A 25,853-nucleotide genomic window follows, 5' to 3' on the forward strand; every position below is an offset into this window, starting at 1 on the left:
AGGAGAAAGCTTTTTTTTTTTACCGTGGTGGGTTGGCTTTGGTCAGCTGCCAAACGCCCACCTAGCCACTCTTACCACCCTCTTCAACAAGAAAGGAGGCAAAAATAAGATGAAAAAACCTTGTAGGTTGAGATAAAGACAGGTATATGACCTACCAATTACCATCTCGGGCAAAACAGATTCAACATGGGGAAAATTAATTTAATTTATTGCCAATTAAATAGATTTGGATGGTGAGAAGAAACAAAGACAAAATTAAAACAACACCTTTTCCCCACACCCCTTTTTCCCAGGCTCAAATTCACTCCTTCATTCCTGACTCCGCTACTCCCCACCACCAAAGTGGTCCAGGGGGGATTGGGGAGTGGGGGATTATAGTCAGTATGCACTAGTTCATCTCTGCCACTCCCTCCTCCTCACGCTTTTCCCGTATACTACTCCCCTGGTCCAGCATGGGTCCTTCCCTTGGGCTGCAGTTCCTCAAGAACTGCTCCAGTGTGGGTCCTCTCCACAGCCTGCAGTCCTTCAGGAAAAAATCTGCTCCTGTGTGGGTCCTCCAAGAGCCACAGTTCCTGTCAGGAGAACCTGCTCCTTTGTGGGCTCCTCCACAGGCTGCAGTTCCTTCAGGAAATACCAACCTGCTCCAGCATGGGGTTCTCCACTGGCTGCAGTGTGGGTAGCTGCCCCACCGTTGTCTCTTCCACAAGCTGCAAGGGAATACCTGCTCTGACAGCTGGAGCACCTCCTCCCTTCTTCTCTGACCCTGGTGCTCACACTGTTGTTTCTCACACTTATTTTCCTCACTCCTCACATTGCGCTGCAATGTCTTACCCTTTCTTATATATGCTTTCACAGAGGTGCCACCAGCTTTGCTGATGGGCTCAGTTGTGTCCTATGGTGGGTTCGTTGTGGAGCTAGCTGGAACCAGTTGTGTCTGGCACAGGGCAGCCCCTGACCTCTTCTCATAAAGGCCACCCCTGCAGCCCCCTGATGCCAACACCTTGACTCCTACACCCAGTATGTCCACTAACATTGCTGATGTGATGGCAGCAAAGTCTCTTCTGGCTGGCTGGCTCAACCTCTTTGCTGTCTGTAGCTACAAAAATACAGAGATGAGGAGGAAGATGAAGGAAGAGTTTGCAAGGGGTGAAGGGAGTAGATTTAGAGTCTCAAGACTAGGTAAAAGAAAAGGCAAGAACTGTCATGGTGCTCTTGCTTAAGTTTCTTAACCACAGCTCTTTGTAACCAAAGTCAGTCTCAGGCTTGGCAACAGCTCAGATGTGGGCCTGGAGACACAAACAGCAAGGGCCATTGCTCTTTACTGTCCTTTCATGGACTGCAAAGTATTCAGCTGCCTTCCAATAATTTTATCCAGGCTTGTAGTAAGTTGATTTTATGGACAATACTAGTAGGCCTTAAACCGCCTGATAGCGCACCCAGTAGATATCTGATAAGAAGCTGTCATCAGAATAGCGGAACATGCCATACGACAGCAGAGCTAAGCATAAGCAGTAAGAATCTAGGTCAGAACATAAATGTCTTGACTGTAAATCTCTGCATAGGAACAAGTTAACATCACAGCCTACAGGGAGACTCTGAAGTCCTGAAATATGTGAATCACAGTGTTTCACAAAGTATGTAATAAAGCTGAACATGAATTGCTTAAAGTAGCTTATAAGTTACCAGGGTATGATGTAATGTTGTCAGGACTTCTCCAGAGAACAGCTATAGTTCCATATTTCTCAACAAAACATCTGGCCCAGCTGGTCATGTTGCCTCCGTGGAAAGCAGCAGTGATGTCAGGACAGCAATGACCAAAGCAATGAACAGTTAGTGGATGGCCTTGAGCATGTTTGCTACAGGAACAGTTACAGGAATAGAGCTTGCCAATGGTTAAGATAGATAGCCCCAAATCTTTAATGAGTACATTGTGGCCAGATGACGCCCACCCACTTCTGGATCAGTATGGACACCCAGGAACAGCTCTGAAAAGGCGGAATAGCTAATTCTGAATTCATGAAATAAGGCCCAGAAGGGCCTTCCACATCCTGAAATTAGTATCCCATTACTAATAGTTGAACACCTGAAGAATGATGTGGTTTATCCGCAGATGCTAGTGTGACCTCAGTATTGCCATCATTCTACAGTTCTGGTGTATTCTACATGAAAAGGACAGGGAGCAATTTTTGCATTGCTGAGCGATACTGTCTCAGAGCCACAGAAATATGGAAACTGCCTGACCTTGCATTCAGCCAGCCTGCATCTCGTCCTTTTCCAGTTTCATATGTAGCAGCTTGTTGACAGCAAACTGACACAACAAAATCAAATGTGGACATCTAAGGCAGTAAGTAGGGCACCCTATACAACAGGCTTATGTGCTGAGATTATGAAGCACATCTAGTACAAGGGAGGCAAGTGCTAGGTGGATCTTGTTAGCAGTAATGCAAGTTTTCTAGGACAGCTTTTGCTTTATCTATTAAACTGTTTTTATCTCAACTCACGAGCTTTCTGATCCTCTCCCCATCCCACCTGGGGGGAGTAAGTGAGCGGCTGTGTGGTGCTTAGTTGCTGACTGGTGTTAAACCACGACATGCCTAAAGGCCCCCATCCTGTTTGGACAGAGCTGATGAACTCTGGAGGTGCCTAAACACCTCTAAACAGCTTAGATCCCAAAGGATGAAGCAGTTGTCTCAATAACCATTAACTGCTAGCATCAGCACTGGGAGGTAGGGCAGCAGAGAGAGGCATATGTAAGTCCTGGCCTGGGGAGTTTGGAACGATGTATTTGTTACCAAATACAAGGAGCAGGTTCTAGGCCCTGTGGAATGATGACCTCCTTAGGGAAATTGGTGCCTAATTTACTTTCTGGAGTACACAACATTTTGCAATGATGTGCAGTAGTGATTACAAAAGAGGTTTTGATAGAGAAGGATTTAATTAACAAATTCAAGTCCTGAGCTACTGGGATAGCAAATGTAATTATCAAGGCATTCCTCCGAAATGAATATGTATCAAAACTAAGTAAATATATCTAAACTGTTAAATAGCAGCCTGGGTTAACAAAAACAAAACAGTGTTAACAAAACAAAACCAGTGTTATCGGGTTAACAAAAACAGTGTGCTCAAGTACAGGAGGAGACTTTGATTTCAAGGAAAAGGTAAATAAGTCCTTCCATGGCTTCAGCTTTTCCTCTTTGGCATTGAGACAGCATCTGCATCCTCTAAAAGCAATGGCTTTGGTGAGCTGTGACTAGACAGCTTCTTTACAGCAATGCATTATCTCTTGGATTGCCCCATCCTAAAAAGTCCATTTACACACTTGCTTTCTCTAAGCCCCATCATTCCCTGAGAGCCAGGGAAGGCCTCAACTGCTTTCAAGATACCTCCCCAAGACCTGAGACTGTTCCAATGAGAACACCACCTGACAAGTACACCCTCCCCATTTCTTAATCCAAAAAAGGTTTTTTTATTTAGTGCTTTTTTTTCTTATTTTATTCCCAGACTCGACTACAACTATGTCACTATGCCAGAATCCTGGAAGTGCATTACTGTAAAGTAAGCATGATTCTCAAATGCTTGGTTGGAAGATGTTAATTTCAGAAGACACCTAATTGTCTTCAGGTTTATTCTTCTCACAGTTCCTGTAAAGCTTGATGAATGCACGCGCACAATAAATTCTTAAAACCCAATCTGTAATAATTGCACTTCACGGGCTAAGCATATGAAATATTCATAAAGTCATGACATTCTTCTTAGATCATTGTTTAGCAGTCCTCTATGTATCACCCTCTTTTTCTGACACAATAAAACTGGAAACTGGGACACCTCATACTTACACACAGAAAAGAGGAACACTTGCAGATATGGCAAGGGTTGCTGCTGATAAGCTCATGTCAAATCTGATTGTGAATTTAGAGGATGGCAGCAATCAGTAGGTATTTGCAATTGCTTTAGAAAGGGCCTTTTTTTTTCCTTTAGGAAGGGCCCTTTTCTTGTTGTTCCTACTGTAATACAGAATAAATCTGATCTTGATCATGCTGTTCCAGATCCCCACAGAGATTAGATTTATCTGAAAGAGTTTATAAAGATTATGAAAGATCATAGAATCATAGAATAGTTTGGGTTGGAAGGGACCTCTAAAGGTCGTCTAGTCCAACCCCCCTGCCGTGGGCAGGGACATCTTCAACTAGATCAGGTTGCTCAGAGCCCCGTCCAACCTGACCTGGAATGTTTCCAGGGACGGGGCATCCACCACCTCTCTGGGCAACCTGGGCCAGTGTTTCACCACCCTCAGCATAAAAAATGTCTTCCTTATATCTAGGCTAAATCTACCCCCCTTTAGTTTAAAGCCATTCCCCCTTGTCCTGTCGCAACAGGCCCTGCTAAAAAGTTTGTCCCCATCTTTTTTCTAAGCCCCCTTTAAGTACTGATAGGCTGCAAGAAGGTGTCCCCAAAGCCTTCTCTTCTCCAGGCTGAACAACCCCAACTCTCTCAGCCTTTCTTCACAGGAGAGGTGTTCCATCCCCCTGATCATTTTCGTGGCCCTCCTCTGGACCCACTCCAACAGGTCCGTGTCCTTCTTATGCTGAGGGCTCCAGAGCTGGACGCAGTACTGCAGGTGGGGTCTCACCAGAGCAGAGTAGAGGGGCAGAATCCCCTCCCTCGACCTGCTGGCCATGCTTCTTTGGATGCAGCCCAGGATACGATTGGCCTTCTGGGCTGCGAGCACCCATTGCGGGCTCATGTCCAGCTTTTCATCCCCCAGTACCCCCAAGTCCTTCTCAGCAGGGCTGCTCTCAATCCCTTCATCCCCCAGCCTGTATTGATACTGGGGGTTGCCCCGACCCAGGTGCAGGACCTTGCACTTGGCCTTGTTGGACCTCATGAGGTTCACATGGGCCCACTTCTCCAGCTTGTCCAGGTCCCTCTGGATGGCATCCCATCCCTCTGGCTTGTCAACCACACCACTCAGCTTGGTGTCATCCGCAAACTTGCTGAGGGTGCCCTCGATCCCACTGTCTATGTCATTGATGAAGATATTAAACAGTACCGGTCCCAATACGGAACCCTGCGAGATGCCACTCGTCACCAACCTCCATCTGGACATTGAGCCGTTGACCACTACCCTCTGGATGCGACCATCTAACCAATTCCTCACCCACCAGACAGTCCACCCATCAAATCCATACCTCTCCAGTTTAGAGAGAGGGATGTCGTGGGGGACCGTGTCAAAGGCCTTACAGAGGTCCAGATAGACGACATCTGTAGCCCTTGCCTTGTCCACTGGTGTAGTCACTGCACCATAGAAGGTCACTAGGTTGGTCAGGCAGGACTTGTCCTTGGTGAAGCCATGCTGGCTGCCTCGAATCACCTCCCTGTCCTCCATGTGCCTGAGCATAGCTTCCAGGAGGATCTGTTCCATGATCTTCCCAGGCACAGACGTGACACTGACTGGCCTGTAGTTCCCTGGGTCTTCCTTTTTCCCCTTTTTAAAAATGGGGGTTATGTTTCCCCTTTTCCGGTCACTGGGAACTTCACCGGACTGCCACAACTTCTCAAAGACGAAGGACAGTGGCTTAGCAACTTCATCTGCCAGTTCCTTCAGGACCTGCGGATGGATCTCCTCGGGTCCCATGGACTTGTGCACCTTCAGGTGCCTTAGATGGTCTCGAACCTGATCTTCTCCCACAGTGGGCGGCTCTTCATTCTCCCAGCCCCCTCCTTTGCCTTCTGCGGCTTGGGCGGTGAGGCTTGAGCACTTGCCAGTGAAGACCGAGGCAAAGAAGTCATTGAGTACCTCTGCCTTCTCTGTGTCCCAGGTAACCAGGTCTCCCGTTTCCTTCCAGAGAGGGCCCACATTTTCCCTCATCTTCCTTTTATCCCCGACATACCTATAGAATCTTTCCTTGTTGCCCTTGATGTCCCTGGCCAGACTTAATTCTATCAGGGCTTTAGCTTTCCTAACCTGATCCCTGGCTGCTCGGACAATTTCTCTGTATTCCTCCCAGGCTACCTGTCCTTCCTTCCACCCTCTGTAGGCTTCCTTTTTGCGTCTGAGTTTGTCCAGGAGCTCCTTGTTCATCCATGCAGGCCTCCTGGCGTTTGTGCCTGACTTCCTCTTTGTTGGGATGCATCACTCCTGAGCTTGAAGGAGGTGATCCTTGAATATTACCCAGCTTTCTTGGGCCCCTCTTCCCTCCAGGGCTTTGTCCCATGGTACTCTACCAAGCAGATCCCTGAAGAGGGCAAAGTCTGCTCTCCTGAAGTCCAGGGTAGTGAGCTTGCTGTGCACCCTCCTCGGTGCCTTAAGGATCTTGAACTCCACCATTTCATGGTCACTGCAGCCCAGGCTTCACACTCCCCACCAGCCCCTCCTTGCTGGTGAGAACAAGGTCCAGCATAGCACCTCTCCTCGTTGGCTCCTCTACCACTTGGAGAAGGAAGTTATCATCAACGCATTCCAGGAACCTCCCGGGTTGCTTATGCCCTGCTGTGTTGTCCCTCCAACAGATGTCGGGGTGGTTGAAGTCCCCCATGAGGACCAGGGCTTGTGAGCGTGAGGCTGCTCCTATCTGTCTATAGAGGCCCTCATCCGCTCGGTCTTCCTGGTCAGGTGGCCTGTAGCAGACCTCCCCGTAATGTCACCTGTCCCTGCCTTCCCTTTAATCCTGACCCATAAGCTCTCGGTCGGCTCCTCATCCATCCCCAGGCAGAGCTCCATGCACTCCAGCTGGTCATTGACATAGAGGGCGACACCCCCTCCTCGTCTCCCCTGCCTGTCCTTACTAAAAAGCCTGCATCCCTCCATCCCAACTCTCCAATCATAGGAGCCATCCCACCATGTCTCCATGATGCCAGTAAGGTCGTAGCCCTGCAGGCGTGCGCTCATCTCTAACTCCTCTTGTTTATTCCCCATGCTACGTGCGTTTGTATAGAGGCATTTAAGTTGGGCCCCCGATGAAGCTGTCTTACTGGCTGGAGTTCCTTTGTGCTGCTCTTCAGGCGCTCTCCTGCTGACCTGTGTTCCTTCTCCAGGCTCTGGGCATCTATTGCTGGCCCTGGCATCAAACTGGTAGGAGTGGGATGGATTGAGGTTCCCCTCCCCCAGCATCTCTAGTTTAAAGCCCTCTTCACCAGCTTGGCAAGCCTATGACCGAAGATGCTCTTCCCCAGATGTTTCACACTTCAAAGTTTTCTATCCTAACTGACAAAAGCAAAATCAAAGACTGTACTTTGAAGTGAGAAGTTATTTCATCACTGTAGACTGGACTGAGTTGAGTTAGATAATGAAAGACAATGATCAAAAACCTTTGATTGTTACTTGCATGAGGGGAAAGAGGAACAGAGAGAAGATTGCAGAAAAACACTTACAGGTTAGCATATCTCTAATTAGAGGTATTCCTATGGAAATCAGGGCAGACATCTTCAGCACACTCAGGAGGTCTTGTAAATTTAAGTTTTGCATAAACATGAGTCTTACAAAACTCAGAATATCAAACGCTACCTTTGCCCATACATTCAAATCTCATGCACAGGGACAGTGAATTTGAAGAGATAAATATGTTTCCATTGTTAGAAGCATAACAGAAAAGTGGATCTATGTTTTAAATTTCATTTAAACTGTCTAATCAAGTTAAAGCAGCCACTATTAATCCAGTTTCACTGTTCTACCTCTAGCAGGTGACATAATCTTAAAACAACTGAGTGACTAAAGCAACAAGATCCCAGTTTATACAGCAAAGAATAGAGAGAAGGGAATTCCTTTGAACTACACACTTTTACATATTATTTCTACTTAAATAGAATTAAAAAAGAGACACACGTTTTATAAACTTTAAAAAAATTATGAAACCTCCAGAATATTTCTTCCTTATAGACTTATTTTGATTTTATTCTTGTGTAACAGAAACATCAGGTGTTTTCTAACTGTAGTGAAAAAAGATTAATCACCCACACATGTAGACTGCTAAGAGTGACTCAAGTACAACCTTTTTATTCTCCCATCATAATCTAGCCTTGACTGACTTGCAGGATACTGGAACCGAATGTTATTCTGGAAACAATCTTACTGAACTCAGGACAGCAGACAGCATGAAGGAAGAATGACATCAGTGACATTCTGTAAGGCTAGGTCAAGACTGCTGATGGACAGCCACATAATTATTTAGTAAGTGATGACAGTGGGATTTTAAAACTTTGTTCTTATTTAATGCGGACCAAATACAGTTTTAATACGTTAAAGCAGAATACATATAAGAAAAATCTTCTGTAAAAGTAAGTCAACAGAGAGCTCTCACCCAAAAACATTTCAAAATACCAAGTATAATATTTCAATTTACTTAAGAGAATAATTCCACTGTATTATGATGACAAGTACATTCTTCTTGTAAGGCCAGAACATTTTAAATGTAAGCTGGTTTTAGACAAGATTTTTCTTTAAATGTCGTAATAAATTATTCATCATTCATTAACCATGTCATTGTCCTGTATATGCTAACTGAGTGAAGGATAGAACCAGAATTTATTAAAGATATGTATTTTCTTGTTTTATACATGTGATTTTTTAAAGCCTCAGTGGGCACTCTCCCCCATTTCGCTCTGCAGTGGCTTTTAAGCTGAGGGCCTCATACTTGGTCCCCACCCAAGCTATGCTGCAGCAGTGTTGCAGCCATGCCTGTGCTGGGCCAGGAACCCCACTGATCTGGACACTGGCCCTGAGCCTTGAACTTGAGCTCCTGGCCTGATCCCTGACCTGCCTCATCTCTATGGACTTGTCTGGCCATCTGGGCTCATGGCTGAACCTGGCTACCATCACTAGGTAGCCAGGCACTGTGGAGCTGAGCCCTTGCACAAATTATGAATGCATGTATCTCTGACACTATCACAAACTTTTGTCTCTACCTAGTTCCCTGCTGGGCAGCATATCATGTGTTTGAGACTGCAGCTGGGGCATTTTGACAACATGGCTGAGTGGATCACTGAAGCTGGGACGTCACTTCCCTCACCCTCCTTGCTCTTGGACATGTGCTCCCACTTCTCCATGTGCCAGCTGAGCTCCAAACTGACAAACAACTACCTTGACAAAAAACTTCTGTCAGGTTAGCAAGTTAAATCAGCTTCATAAGAGGTCCAGTGAGCACCAAAGATGGTGCAAGGGAGGTAGTGCTCACTGGTAGGTAGGAATAAAGGAGCGGAGGGAGGAGTGGGTGAACAGGACCTCCCCTTTTACAGAACCATTCACTAGCTTAACTCAGCCACAGCATCAAACCCAGTCCTAAAAAGTTATAGCCAGTTGCATGACTGATCACTGTAAAATCAAATTGTGCTATTCTGCATTTCTGTAAGAGTTTATGAAGGGAGACAAAAGAGAGTAGAGAAAATAGTTCAGCTCCTTGAATAGTATGCATAAATGTACATGTTCTCACCAGGCTTTCTAGTTAAATAAGCCGGTAGCTTTGGTAGTTTAGTAAAGAAAAAGCAAAGGCTGCACACAGAAGCAAAGGAAAACAAAAAGATTAATTCTCTACTTCCCATCAGCAGACGATGTCCAGCCACCTCCTGGGAAGCAGGTCCTCAGTATGCGTAGAGGTTGCTCCAGAAGACAAATGCCTTAATACTTACTGCCCCCTCCCCTCCTCCTTTCTCTTGGCTTTTATTGCTGAGCAGACGTACGGTATGGAATATCCCTTTGGTCAGCTTGGTTCAGCTGTTCTGGCTATGTCCCCTCCCAACCTCTTGCCCACCCCCAGCCTACTGGCCTTTGGAGGGGGTATGTTGGAGAGACAGCCTTCATGCTGTGCAAGGACTGCTCAGCAGTAGCCAAAACACTGGTGTGTTATCAACACCTTTCTAGCTACAAATACAAAGCACAGCACTATGAGGGCTGCTGTGGGGAAAGTTAACTCCATCCCAGCCAGACCCAATACACTCACCCAACCCAACCCTTCCTGAATTTGCCAATGCCAAAAAATGTCAAACTGCATGCTGCAGAACCCAGGCAAGCTGCCTGACCCACCAAACTACAGGATCTCGCTACGTTTTCATGATTAATGCTTATACAGTTTTCTTTATTGAAGAAAATTATTATACGAGGGCTCCAAGAGGTCTGTGGGAAGCGCATAAACACCGAAGTGTTTATGCCATTACTGCTCCCACTCGAGTGCACATTGCAGATTTCCATGGTGCTGGACAGAGTCAGGAATGTTACTGTGTGCCTGATAAAAAAATGGGGTAAGAAATTAAGAGAACAATGTGAAAAGCTTATCTCCATTGTACAGAGCTGGGCTACAGAAACACATATAGCACTTCTCCTTCACAGTCCTCTATTTAGTTTGGCAGTTAAACATGCACTTTCCCTAAGCAAAGCTCCCAAAACCTTTAGCAGGGGTTATACACATGGAAGAAAAGCAGTAGTGCATAGAAAGAAAAGTGCAAGTTCAAGGCAATTGCCCCACTTACCAATGTGGTAACCTGTACTAATCTAAGCAAGATGTCAACAAAATAGGGCTTTATAAACTCAGTAACAGTTACCACTAACATGGGCAACAGTGACTCTGAAGAGGCATCTGAATGGTGGGATTATACCCCTTTATCTTTTCCCTTTCCTTCCATTTTTTCCCAAGGAAATCCTTTCATTTGCACATGTTGGGAAAGACACTCAGGACACCTGCGGGAACACCAGCCAGACCTGTCCTGCCAGTGCTGCCCATCCATCGTAACTGCAGAGCTTGAGGGGATCACAGGCTCCCCAGCTGCCATAAAGCACCTCCTTCCCACCACAGGCAGCACCTTAGCTTCACAAAGGCATAATTAAGCCTTTCATATTCTTCACTGATACATCAAAAGCTCAAGAGTGAGAAAATCTAATACCCCTGCATACATGAACCAGCGCTGACCACCGCCTAGACCTTCAATGAAAGTATGTGCTGCAGGGAACCAAAATAATAGCTGAACCAGACAATTCCAAAGAGCTGACACTAGCGTAATGGTTCAGTCTTCAAAAAATCATTTTTGAGTTAAGGTAGATCTGTAATATACCAGCGATCTGTCATCCACAGAGTTCTCTACAGGTCCACCCTCACAGAGGCAACAACTAGGAGCAGAGGCTGGAAGAAACCATCTGACTCAGCGAAGCCACCTGCTGTTACGAATAACCATATTGCATAAGCCTGCTAATGAACTAATCAAGATACATTTTAAAAGTAGCTATTTCTTTGGCTCTGACTGTTCTTACTGGGAGGTGATCCAGCCTTTAACTGCTTTAACGGAAAAGAATCATCTTCCAATTTCCCACTAAAGTTTATTCTCTATTTTACATCTGCTTGTTCTTGTGGCTCAGATAGTTCAAAGACTTCTGCATTTTCTTCTCCTCTCTGTCCTTAGTGTTACAGCCTCCCCTTGGCATTCTTCCTCCACTGTACAACATGTTATGGAGAGATACAATATCCCCTTCTCAGACAAGCAGACAGTTGGATGGGGCTTTGATGTCCCTGCCCATGGTGGGAGGAGTGGAACTTGGTGATTTTTAGAGGTCCCTTCCAACCCAAACCATTCTATGATTCTATGATTTTATTCCTTCTCGGACTTTTTGCTAGGGTAAACATTATTTTTATGATATCTTCTTGTAAGAAAGGCTACTAGAATAGTAAAAATAGAGCCTTTCTTTGCATCTACTCCAATTTTAATTCATGTTTCTTGAATATGAATGAGTAGAACTTCACAAATTATTTTGATGTGTTCACTAGAACTTTGCATAACATCATTAACACTCCTCTAATTCTGCTAGAAATAATTCAGCTAAGGCAGGCCAAAGCTCCTAGGATTGTACGTGCCAATGTAATTTGCCTGTGTTTCCAACTAATGAGCTTCTGGCTGAAACAGTAATTTTTGTTATTAGTCCACTCTCAGTCCTTGCATGCCATTCCATTGGATTTGCATTTTGTACTACTGAATTTAATCCTGTTTACATTACTGTAGTTCTCAAGGTCACCTAGTTCTTCCCATACAGCACTTTGATACTGAGAGTGCACTTTGCATAACCGGGAAATTTTGTCACCGTATTCCTAGCTTTTGTGTCCAAGTGATTAAAACAAGTATTAAAGGTTCAGATCCAACACTAACCCTGAGGAGTTTCAAATCTGACCCTCTTCTACACAAGAGCTTTCCTTTCATTGCTAGTGTTATTATCTACTGTGGTACAGCCCTACAAATCCTTTTCTAAATCCCACTTTTCAATCCCATAGTTTCCTTTGTGTCAACAAAAGATATGCTTTCCTGAAGTTAGATGAGATTTACTGCACTTCTACGTAGACAGGTATCAGATTAGTCTAGCTCAAACTACTTCAGCATTTCATTCTACCCTCCCTTTATGTCTGTATTAGTCTTTACCTTAAAAGAACTGTTCTGAAGTTCTGCATATTTTCTAAATTACTCTGACCAGTGCATAGCTGCCTGCATCTTTTTCTCCCAACCTCCCCTTTAATATAGATTCTATATACACAACATTCTTGAGTCATCTCGTAATATCCGAGAACAAACAGACTTTATAATTACATGCTCTCCTTTCTTATACCACTTCCACACAGCTGTGTGATGGAGATTCCCCATTCCCCAACATTAGTAGATGACTTGGGAACAAATCATTTGTAAAAAGGAATCTTGTGTGAAACTTTGAAAAAACGAAAATACCGAGTGATTTGTAACTGTACCAATCAATGCCAGAGAAAAGTTAAACATCTACTGAAATCTGTAGAAGTTTATGAAATGAAAAACAATGTTGAAACCCGACTCTTGTGTTGCTGTGTGTTAGCAATTTGGGGCACTGTTCTCAGATCTGTAGGCAGTATGTTTTCTATTAGCAGCCTGGCTTTCTGTCACTGTCTAAAACACCCTTGTTTTTGTGGTTCTCAGATCTGTAAAATTATATTCTGGTATTGTCTTACAAAGATTGGCTTTAGCCCAGATGTTTGTCAATTCATCATTTCAGCTGCTTCAAAAATGTTCTGCAATTTTAAAAGCAAATGCTTTTTTTTTTTACTGAAATATCTTACTTCTCACATATACAGTTTCAAGTTATAAACTCCAGTTTGTTTCTTCTATTCAAGGAATAAAATTCTGACAAAACCCACAAAGTGATACACATTCACATCAAAATGAAAATGCCACGCAAATACACACAGCCCTCTTGAGAACAAATTATTGTAAAAACACCCCTTTTTTTTCCTGGTGATACTAGTTTCTAAAGAAATACAAAATTTTCAGATGGCCTTTCAGGGTTTGCTTGTCCAAATTAATTCCATAAACCTGAGGAAAATACTTGAAAAGAAATTACCTACATACATAGATATAGCACTATGTCTAGCTGAAAGAAAAAAACCCAAATAGTGAAATAACAGATCTAGTTCAAACCCACAGGGTGTTTCATTATATTAAATAAAATTGACTTGCAAATATTCTTTTTAAGTGGACTTGATCCTAAATCTCCTTCTTAACAAAGTCTGAAGTGTTTTTGCAAGTGTTTCCTCTGAAGTCTTTCCTTTCAACTTTCTGTCTCTCTCCATTAATCACAAAACCTAGTGGATATTTTCTAACATGTAGGTTTATTCCATCTATAACCCTAGGCTAATAGGAATTTTACGTCAGCAGTAGTTTGCCCACGGCTTAAGTTTCTAACGGGATACTCGCAGCAGGGCTCTATCCCAGTACTCCACATACCCTACTTATTGTTACTTAAGTAATTCCCAAGTTATTTGCAGACACAGAGTTCAAGGACAAAAGGAAAAATCAGAACATCTAGTAACATTTGCACATCTGAGGCTAATACATTTCACCCATTTAACCAAATAATTCCAGATAATATGCATCACCCAGAAAAAGGGCAGAAGTAACAGTGTGCTCTTACCAGGCTCTGTTCTCAAGCAGCCTCCCCTGATTTCAGAAACCTTCTTTGGCTCCAGATCTCCTGGCTGAAGTGCACTGTTGTGGCTTTTCTCCTGTCAATTGACACAAAAAATACGTTGTGTCAATTTTCAGCTTATGCCTCACTTCTCCCTATGGACGCCTACCATAAAGTCCTTATTTAGACATTATCCCTGACAACTTATCTTGGGGGGCAGAATCATGCTCAGAACTGAAAGGGTATTGTTAACTTCTAAGCTGTCTGATTTTAGCTTCTGGTGATCTATTCCTATGACTTTAACCCCCAGATGAAAAGGCTTTTAATAATTTTTCTCTTTTTTTCTTTTAATGACTTAAAAATTGTCACCTATTCTTTCTGAATAACCAGACTGAGTCCCTGATTCTCCTCACATTAAGACACCGACTTCAGCTCCCCCACAAATACTGCAGATCTCTGCACCCTTCTATTTCTTCAGCATTCATAAATGTAGGAACATACTGAATACATGAGAATGCATTTTGTAATGGTGTACAGAGATATTAAACAAAATTACCCTGTTATGGAGGCAAGCTTGTTGAGATCTCATGTTAGCCGACAGCATCAAACTGACAGTACCTGAGTTGCTTGTCCTCTCTGAAGCCTCAGCAGTTCTCAGAATCAGTGATACAGTCTCCACTCTGTAAAAATTACCTTCATTACTCACTACTTGCTATCTACCATTTTGTACCTAACTATGCTTAACACACTGTACGAATGGCTCTAAGCTATCCTGTGACCCAAACTGCCATATATGATTACCTTCTTCTCGTCCTTATTTACCTCCATGACAATTGTTGGCCACTTTATTCAGGAGTGATTTAATTATTTCTTTCATCATCAAGAATTAATCAAGCAGAAGCAAATGCAGTATTGCTCTCTCCAGAGGTCTTCTTGGAAACACCTCTAAAGAAACACTATATCCTTTGGAGATTTAGTGTATATTGTAATCCATTTTTGAAGCACTTACTGTTTTAAACAGAACTCTGAAGAGAAAATTAAGATGTTTTTCAAAGAAAATATATTTTCCTGGACATTACATCATCAGTGTAACTCAGATCTTCAAGAACCCTTACAAAGAAATCTTGCTTTGGGATTTAAAGTGGTCCCTGTAGCTCAAGAAGAGCTTTAGGATTCTTTTCCATTTTGGATTTGCTGTGGTTAACAAAATCAAATTCAGAACGAGCTGATATAATCTAAATTTCAGCTATTCTGCGTTAGAGCCTGTGACCTATTCTGATCCAGCAAAGCCTGATTCTGCCAAAAAAAAATTTGGCTTGTCTGTGTTCTTACACTTAACTCAACAGAACTACATCTACACCTAATGCCTTCTGCCTGCTAGATCATGTCCATTTTCTGTGGGAGCTGAGAGGATTAGAGGATATAATTCTCATACAGAAACATCAATGCATATTTGAAACAAAGAAGAACACTCAAGGACATGGACAAGATGAAACTGTACTAGTACTGGGCTCTTTTAAAAAACTTGTGAAAAGCCCTTTGTCTATTAAAAAATCTGAAATATATCGACATTCAGAAGAAAAGCATTCTTTTCTTGTGAAAATATTTGGTGGAAAATTGTGAGAACAAACCAAACCTTCAGGATAGAATGATTTCTCATTTTGTTTTTCTAAAGAACTGGCAGAACAAGATCAACCCTAAGAGTTGGCCTTTAAAAGTCACCACGATACATTTTTTTAAAGAACAATGTAGTTGTTTAAATATACATTCTTCTGACCAAATTTATCCTTGTTGACTTCTGGTCAGTTGTAACAGGGTCAGGCTATTTTTAAGTTTTAGAGATCAACTGAAGATTACATTAGTTAATAGTTTTCTAGCAGAAAGCATACCTGTAAATCAGTATTATTTCAGTATGTCTCCAGTTTTAGAGATCAACTGAAGATTACATTAGTTAATAGTTTTCTAGCAGAAAGCATACCTGTAAATCAGTATTATTTCAGTATGTCTCCAGGGGATCTCTATGTTCAGCTTTAACTGGACTTGTGAACAAACTGCACTTTCTGTGCACCTGCAATCTTCATTGTTTGGTGCCATGCCGTGGTTTACTGTATCATGTGCCTTGCCTGTGGAATTCTCCAACTAGCTAAACAAAGAAACAGAGTTTTTGCTTGACTGAAAATTAACAGAGAGTCTTGCCTATCTATTTTTAACTTCAGCGGTCTGTTTTAGGCAACACAGAAGACAGCTTCACAAATCACATTATTTGGTTTCAGTTTATGTTTTACATGGTAAGATATCTGCTTTGTAAAATGCTCCAGAATGTTTGCATTAATAGATTTTCTAAAGAAAAATATGACTGACTTCTTGAGGCAAACCTGGAGACCAAGGCAACGGGAAACATAAGGCGGAGAGGGGCATGCCCATCATCTGCCCCACGTGGAACGCTGCGCTTGGCAGGCCAGCAGCTGCAGTGACACACATGTTGCTGCTCTGCATTGTGTTTGTGTCCCAAGTACTGGGAAATGCTCATGCAGCCTTTGGGCTAGGACAGTAGCCAAGAGCTAACTTAAGCTATTCCGTAGCTTAGCAGGATTGTGCTGCCTAATTAACAACCCATTCTGTGGACAAGGACGCCTGGACCTGAGTTTCAGGGTGGATAGACAATTAGCCTCCCACCAAGCTAAATGTGGGAGATTCCCCATGGGGAAAGCAGCAGAACCAAGGAGACTGGAGGCAGTTTTTAATCTGCCAGCACTATATCAAACCTGACTAAACTGTTTTTAGCGTGGCACTGATTTACAAAAAGATTTCTTGCTTCAGCTTAACCCTCACTAGTGCCTACACTAGCAGGGTGTGAACTGGATTAGTAAAGAAAAGCAAGTAAGCTTAACTCTATTAAAATTACGTAGCTGAAATAAAAAATGAATAAATGGTAACAAACTCATTAATTCATTGATTTAATCTTTAATTTTTCCCATGAGGCAGTTTATATAGGAGTTAATGAGCTGCCAGTCATCAGTCATTGGACACTGACTGCTCAACATTCAAGAGACTGATTAAACAATATAGGTGCTTATTTCATTCTGGCAGCACAACAGGATTGAGATTATTAGTTAGGAAAGAGACGGGATATTTTGAGCAAGGGAGAGGCAATCATTCTGGTTATACCAGTCTGAAGTTATTCTCATAAAACTCACTGTAATATTAGCTTTTTCCTTATATGGATTAGAACAGAGGAAAATACCTAAAGCATGGTATGATATATAAACCAAAACAGGGCATAGGATTTTAACATGCAGAGTTACCCCAACTGTAAAACAGAAAAGGGGGTCAGCATGGCTAACAGACATCTACTATCTTCAAAAGAAATTTCTATATATAGAGAGAGATTGTTAGAACAACCTCCAACCTACTTATAAATTACAGATGTCAACCTATGGGAAAAAAAAGTTCACATTTTGTAGTAGGGGATAATTTTCTTCTAGTCTTTTTTGGTGATGCTGAGCAGTTAAATCAGTTTACATGGTATAGTTCTATAACTTGAACCAATTTCAGCAGTCCTGCCCAATAAACTCCAAATATTCCTACCTCCTCTGTAGCATCATTTCCAGTACTCACCTGAACCTGCAATGAATCACTTCAAGGAACTAAAACCAATCACTTTTCTTTTTGTAGAGCTATTTTTTTATTATCTTAGCTCCTTGAACAAATCAGATGAATATCAGTCAAAGAACAAGGGAGGAGGTGGAGATGGTTTAAACTCTTATGCAATCACACTTAAACCCAAACTGTTTAAAGTACCCTTGCTTCAGGCAAACACTAAGAATAATCCCTGTGAAGTTTTGATTCAAGTATGAGGACATAGCTAAAAGTTAACATCAAGGTGACAATGTAAAAGCCAATGAAAAACTAGTTCTTTACTGACTGCTATCAAAGGATTATTAAAATATGTCTAGCTGTTCTTTGTAGCCATTAAGGCTGGCCCTACATAGTTACTGACCTGTTGAACCTAGTAAGCAGTCTGTTAACAGCAGTTAGCTGAAAAGCAAAACACAAGAGTGGAAATACAGTAAAGGCATTTTTTCAGGTACTCATGAGTATTGCTTGTTACCTGCAACAAGGTTCCCTCATGCCTCTTTGAATGAAGACAGCTCACGCTACAAATCCTAGTACAGCTGTGATAACATACCCAGACTTTCACAGAGTTACTAGGCAAGAGTCATAAAAAGAGTCCATCACACAACTGAAGAAGAGCTTCCAAGCCCATGCAACCTGTGGCTCAGCTACCTGTCTCCAGAATCACAGAAAACAGCCATACACACCCCTGTAAGCTGGAAAAGTTAGTTGTTATTTATGGGAACCAAGGACAGATTTTCCTGAGAGGATTAAAATCAGGTAAATACACAAACAGCAACTTTTCTCAAGTATCTTTGTTACAGTTAAGTAGCAGTAGGATCCCCATGCAATGGGATAGCATGAGCCAAGTCTGGGAAGTAAAAAATTTGGGAACATGATGTTGGTCCTTAAGCTATGGCTACTGGTCTTCCCACAGTCAGAAAAAGAAAGCTTTAAGGTCTGGTGGAAAAAGTGGCAATGGGTGTGTGTGTGGACAAAGTCCTACAGATCCAGTGAAAATTATCTCCTATTTAAGGAATCCAGTCCATATACTCTAGACCATATCTATCTGGCTTTGGATGCGTAGTACATATAAAGTTGTGATTTCTTGTACAAAGAAACTTGAAATTTCAGGGTTGTGTCAAGCTCCATCCATTAGCAGTGACAGAATGAAGGCAGCAGTTCCCCAGCTAAACAGGGTCACGGTCCTCAGCTCAGACACTGTTTATACAAGGTTACGCTGACCTCTCTTCCAAATGCTAGGGATGTAATTCCTACACACTGATGTACACCAACACAGCTACCCCAGGAAGCTTTCCTAACTAAGCTTACTGCCCTTCCCATACTGCAGTTCCCTACTTATTCAGTTGGGTTGATACAGCTGCTTATGGGTCTGTGAGGCAATCACGGAAAGGGTTTGTACTAAAAAATAACCTACAATTTTTCTTCAAGCCTGAGTCATCTCAGTGATTCAGTTTACTATTGCTAAATAAACAGCTGCACTGGCATGGCAGAGTGATAGTGAATTGGAGGACAGGGGTAGGAAGTAAAAGCTTAGGGCTGGAATTTCTTTAGCTTTGCTATTACAAGTAATGTATAATGGAAATACTCTTCAGTTGACACCTATTCAAGGTTAATATTCTTTCTTACTTCTCATCAAATGTCAGACCAAACCCCAACAAAGAAAGTGGTGGGTGCCTTAAAGTCACTTACCCTACAGTCATTATGCTTGTGATCATACTGTCTCTTAAATCTCCAATACTAGACATTGACATTGAATCAACTCAACTCCAAAAGAGATGTATAGTCTATAGTCTTCAGTTGAAAGGCAACAGAGAACCCTGGAAGGGTTGAGATCAGTGACTACACTCCAGAATAATCCTTTCCTCCACTATTCCTAGTTTCTGGCATTAGCCGGTAACTCAGTTCAGGGTGCTGCTGCTCAGCTGAACCTGTACTGCAGGAACAGGAAAAGGGAGGAGAAAAGCTCCTTCTGAGTTCTGGCCTGAACTTGGCAACTCATTTTTACTGGAGCCAGGAAACAGCAATCAAGTGTTCACCAGTCCTTTGTTTCCAGGATCTGCTCAGCAGTGACAATGAATGGTGTATTTTGTTGTACATTGACCTGCCAGTTTGTATACTGCAAAGGACCATGTTTCAAGACTTTGGCGTTGGAGCATTCAGGATTGGATTTTGGGATACTGGGGAATGGAACTCAAACCTGAGTTCTGACACAGGATGAACAGATGTTAACAGATGTAGAGAATTGAGATTCTTTGGCAGGCCTGCAGCTTGAAACAAAGCTTTCACTGCTCTTTGATAGATTCAGCTTTGAAGGAGAAGGAAAATAAAGATCATTACAAGTCTATCCCTTTAAAGAAAACACATTTTCCCAAATATTCAAACAGCACAATAGTAGATGATAGAAAATACAAGCTCAAGACCTTCAGTTCCTTGATTCAGATCAAGAACTTGAATGCAAGTCTTCCTTGCTACAGTGAGTGCCTCAACTACAGAGCTACTGGCTTTGGAGAAATAGTTGTCTCCGTCTTTTTATTAGTAATTCCATCTTGTTCTGATGATACCTTACTTTATCTATATGAAGACTTGAATGTGAGGCACCCTGGAATGCCTTGTCCCTGTTTCTTTGGGCACAGTCCAGGTACATTTCTCCCTCAAAGAATCGCCTTCAACAATGCTGTATTGCTCTGACACAATCCTTTTGTTCTATCCCTTCCTTCCACAACAATAAGAAAAATGAAAACACTCCTCACTAAGCATTAGCAATCTTTTCCCAGAATAAAGATTTCCAGAAACATCTCCTGGGGTGCCTCTTAGCTTCCATACTCCAAGACTTAGACTGCCCTGTTTCCATCAGGCATAAAATCTCCCAGCCATGTCCATTTCTATGTCCCAGGCTTTCTGGACTGCTTTCTTTTGTAGCAATTCCTAAATCCCACTTGAATGGAATTTTAAAAAACATCTTTTCCTATTTTCTTCTCTGTTCCTCCCAAAGGTTCACAACAGTGCTTGTCGTACTTCCATAACTCCATGATTTTAATGCATCTCTAGGCCCCATCACTAGCTTATCTCATTTCTAGCACCCTTACATAGGAATCTAGCCCTTCTTGAGATTTACAGAGCCCATCACAGTTCATTTTCTACAATACAGCAGCAAACCAACCTTCCCTCCCTAAATTAGTCAAATTTTCCTCCTTACACTACTCCCTGCCTGCCATAGGATATAGCTGCAGAAATGAAGTCAGACACAGCTAATTCAGCGTGTCCATTCTTTACCTCTGTTTAGAAGACCCTCTCATGCCCTCCATCAAGAGTATGCATGATTAGATTAGGACTCACCCTTAAAAAGTCCAGGGACCCTCAGATAACCTCTCAAACCCCAACCAATGCCATTGCTACTGAGCTACGGACAAGTCTCAACTTCTGTATCTCAACTCAGCCTGCCTGAACTATTCCCCTTTGTATAGTTATTAAATATTAATTGAAGAGAGCAAAAGGCAAAACATAATCCAGCAGCAAAAACATTAATCTACAATGCTAGACAGCCAGGATCCCTGCTACAGTTAATACTGTATTATTTATGAAGAGTGGAACTACTGACAAAAGAAATTAAACTATTTCATTTTTCATAAGTATTAAACATTAACACTAGTTAACTACTTGGCAATGTGAGGTGAAACAATTCTGTAGTAGCTATTCAGATGTCTTTAAAACTGGAAAAAAAAAGGTATCATAGTACTTTTATCCTAGTGGGTAAGATAAATCAAGTGGGGCATAGAATACTACAGTTAAAGGCTCTACTCAAGTTGAAAGCAAGCAAGGACCTGGTGCTGACTCTCTAAAAACCTGTGAGAATGAATGCCCTAGCCTCTCAATTACTTTAACTAGAATTTCTGGTTAAAAATTATAATGAGAGACATCTCCCTTCCAAATTAAAAAAAAACCTACTTTTTTTAAATTTTCCATAGAACATTTGTGTCTCAGCAAATCAAACTTCCCAACATTTTACACCAATACTTCTTCATATATGTCATGAATTTGTATGTTCCATTATGCATCAGGAGGTTGGAAAGGGGGACTGAAAGAAGTTACACTGAAAGAACCTAGATAATACTGTGGAAGAGACAAAGAAACGCATGCAAGTTTGGTTTAGAAAGAAAACAGTTTCAATTAATCCTAAAAGAATTATAAAATCATTTAAAGAAGTTACTATGCAATTTTTTAAAGAAAATCATCTGTAACTGAGCTCAGAATTTGTTTGCAAAGACAGATATTAAAACACACTATTCAATAGCTGCACTATCCCATCACGCTCTTTATGGAGTCAGGTGATGCACTGCTTCAAGGACTGTGTCTTTCTAAAGACCCGAGTCTCATAAAACTCACCCTGCTTTAAACCATAAAGCACCTCTTCACCTCAGCAAGTTCACCCCTGGTTTACACTGTTGTTGTGAAATCATATTCAGGTTTCTTGTGTCTGAAAGACAAAATTAAGGGTCTGTCTACCTGTCAGCATCAGTACCATCCACAGATAATCAAGCTAGTTCTGAGTAAATGAGCTTAAGCATTTAAATGAGTATCACTTCATTAATGTAACCCTCCACAGGGGCTAATATATTCTGCATTGTGTAATGTAGACAATTCCCCTTACGGTTTTAGTTAATGAAAGACTCTTTTCCACATTTTCTTCCAAAAACTGTTGTGTAACATCACTGTGTGCTGTAAATAGCTTCCCACTTCCATCTGCTGCCTGAAGTGTCTTCTCTAAACTGCTTCAGTTTGTGAAGTGTTTGCTTTGTAGTTCTTCAGGATAAAGCATTTGCTAGCTTTGTCACAGCGTATCGTCTCTTCTAGCCTACAGCTGCCAATAAACACACCACCAATAGCAGTGGCATGTAACTGCTATGCTGTTAATACAAATACATTCTTACTAGTTAAACAGAGTCTAAAAGAATACATAAAAAAACCATTTCAATGAAGACATTTCACAACAGATTGGACATCATTCATTTAGGGAGTATTCCCCTTTATCAAGGGGCTGAACAGCATGGCCGTATTAATATCTGCTACACTTTTTATGATTGTATGGCAATTGATGAATAGAGAAAAACAGTAAGAAATCCAAGAGCCCCCCGAGTTCAATGGCACGCAGTATTATTAACCATCTGATACGAGTATCTCTTGCTCAGTGCTCTGGGAGAAAAAAACTCTAAAGGCCCCTCAAATATGATACGGGTAACAATCATTCTTGACTTAAATTGGGTTTGTGACTATATTGACAAAAACATATTGAAATGATACATTAATCATGGCTGACTTCTATTACAGATCATATAAAAACATGATTTTTACCTATACCAGTCACTGCCACAGTTTCCAATAAAGTTTGAATTAGCCAAGATAATTTGAATGATGCCAGGTAATTCTGAAACATGGTTGTATTGGGTTTGCATGGCAAGGTTTTGGTAGTAGCGGGGCTACAGGGGTGGTTTCTGTGAGAAGATGCCAGAAGCTCCCCCCATGTCTGACAGAGCCAATGCCAGTTGGCTCCAAGATGGACCTGCTGCTGGCCAAAGCTGAGCCCATCAGCGATGGTGGTAGCACTGCTGGGATAACGTATTTAAGAAAAGGTAAAAACTGCTGCGCAACAGCAACTGGGAGAGATTCCCTGTCCCCCTGCACCGCTCGGGGGGAGGATTTAGAGAAATCGGGAGTGAAGTTGAGCCTGAGAAGAAGGGAGGGATGGGGAAAAGGTGTCTTTAGATTTGTTCTTATTTCTCATTATCCTACTCTGGTGTTAATAGGCAATAATTTAAATTAATTTCCCCAAGCTGAGTTGGTTTAGCCCGTGATGCTAATTGCTGAGTGATCTCCTGTCCTTACCTCGACCCACAAGCTTTTCGTCACTTTTTCTCTTCTCTGTCCAGCTGAGGAGGGGGAGTGATAGAGAGGCTTGGTGGGCACCTGGCAGCCAGCCAAGTTAATCCACCACATCACTGATAGCACAATGACTCACAGTTTTACAGTTATGTTCCAACACAACATGCTGATTAGATATCATTATTACTATACAGTTTCTATAATGACTACAGTCTCTAGCCTTGGATTGCTTTGCTGTGTGCTGTGCAAATACAAAAGAAATGGTTCCAGTTTCAAAGAATGTGAAACCTAATAATTTCATGCATAAAAGTTTCTCAATAAATCGTAAACTAGAGGAGGTCTGAGGAGGTCATCTAGACCATCTAAGTGCCCCAAGGAGGGATTAACAAAGCCAATTTCATTCCTGAGATTTGCTTAATCTGTTCTTAAAAATTTCCAATTAGGGGAATTTCACAATCTCCTTAGGCAATGTAGGCTACTGCTTTATTATCTTTATTATTAAAATGTTCTTAATATCTGATCTGTATCTTCCTTGCTGCAACTTAATCCAAGTACTTTTTTGCAGTCTAAAAACAACAAAACAACAGACTAATCCTGTCTCTCTGCAGAGCTAAGAAACTTCAAATATATCACCCGTGTCTTATCTTATTTAGATTTATCAGTCTTGATTCATTTTCTCATATGCCACATTCTCTAGACCTCTAAATCTTCTTGTTACTCTCCTGCAGACTCTCTGCCTGTCTTTTGTGAAGCGCTGTGCCTCAGAATGACGAAGTGTTTTAGTTGAGGTCTTGAAAATACTGAAGGGAGTAACAGAATCACTTTTCACACCTCAAACCAGACCGCTATTTATAAACCTTGGCATGGTATTTACTTTTTGCACAGCAGGATGACATTACTGACTCCTGTTCCTCTTGTGTACCATTATAACCCTTATTTATACAAAATACCTTCTTGAATCCCTGTTACCTCTTTCCTGTATTTGTGCAATTGAGTATCTGTGTTTGCAATTGAGTATCTGTGTTTAAGAGCAGCATCTTGCTCTTGTTTCTACAGAGTAACTCTTTTTTCATCAAAAACAATACAGCAACCTATCAAAATAACTGCTTTCTCTCCCTCTTCTCCAGCAAACTGGAAGTCCCTCTCCTTTCACTGTTGTCTAGTAAATACACTTGGTATAACGTTATCCACGTCACTAATGAAATACTGATTACTTGCCACACCAAGGAGTTAGTCTTGTGCAGCTGGTTTCGCTCTGTCCTTTCGGTCTGACAGTGACCCACCGATAACCACTTGTAAATGGTTTTCCAAGGACCTGTGTATCCAGCACAGAGGTTTCATCTAGACTATGTGTTTGTAGCTAATTTATGAAAACTTCATGAAACTGTATTGAAAGCCTGACCACAGTGCAGATGGATGACATCACTTCTGCTCTTCTGTCCTTGAGACTTGTTGGTCTTCTTTAGAAGGAAGCTTGGCATGCTTTGAGGAGATTGTTTCTTTTTGGCGGGAACCTATGTTGCTGTTACTTATCTCCATGTTCTCTCATATATTCATTTCAGTGTCTTCCAGCAGTTTATAATCAAGTGATCAACACACAGAGGGTGCAGGTGTCTCAGTTTTAATTGGCTAAGAATGGATGATTAAGAGAAATTTGCACAATGATTATAAAAGCTATTCTTTACTCTCCTGCCCCTAAATCACATCTGTTAAATTTAGCCATGGAAATATCTCTATAAAGGAGTGTATAAATATGTATAAATGCATATACTTCTTTTTATATATAAAAATGAATTTATATTTACAAAAGTTTACATATAAAAGATTGCTTAATAAGAGCAATGAAATTAACAAAGTTTAAATATGAGTAGAAAAAAATTAAAGAAGAAGAAAATACAGTTATGGGACCACCAGTTAACAAGACTGATGAAAAACCAACCAGTTCACCATACAGCACTACCTGGGCAGTCTTTGGACTCTGTGCTGTGCTACAAGATATGGGCAACATTGCCTACTAAAATGGAAAACCAGAACAAAAATTCAACTTTACAGGAACATGTGTAGGGGCACTAAGAAAAGTTCCCAATGGGTTTTCCCCAAAAGACCACATCCATCAGATAAATGATAGTTGGGTTGCGATTTCTGAAACAAAACCAAACTGTGCAGCATGACAAGGGCAGGGGATTACACTTACCAAAAGGCCTCTCTATTGTGAATGGCTCTCCCGAACCTGATACAGCAGTAAACATGTCTCCTGTTAGGACAGAAGATGAACTCCTGAAGGCAACTTCCAGGTCATCTATACCTTACATAGCAGACTGTATGCTACAAACTCAGAATGAGGATGTCTCCTAACATAACATCCAGCTGGCTGAAAGTAAGTGCCAACAAGTAATTCATCAGTCTCACTCTCTTCAACAATTTTGCAGCCAAGATCCAGCAC

At 41.8% G+C, this 25,853-nt stretch overlaps 1 protein-coding gene across 3 annotated transcripts in view; it reads right to left on the reverse strand.

Annotated features, from left to right (window-relative positions):
* PRLR (prolactin receptor) overlaps positions 1-25,853 on the reverse strand; it is a 98,887-nt gene that overhangs the window by 54,701 nt on the left and 18,333 nt on the right. For 2 of the 3 annotated variants that reach the window (XM_076362909.1, XM_076362908.1), the window contains exon 2: positions 13,901-13,991. The exons of the other annotated variant lie outside the window; for it this stretch is intronic. The gene's annotated coding sequence lies outside the window, so the exon portion shown is untranslated. The remainder of the gene's footprint in view (positions 1-13,900; positions 13,992-25,853) is intronic. 3 annotated transcript variants of the gene reach the window in all.

This window comes from Aptenodytes patagonicus, chromosome Z (assembly GCF_965638725.1).
Source record: "Aptenodytes patagonicus chromosome Z, bAptPat1.pri.cur, whole genome shotgun sequence".
Lineage (NCBI taxonomy): Eukaryota > Metazoa > Chordata > Aves > Sphenisciformes > Spheniscidae > Aptenodytes > Aptenodytes patagonicus.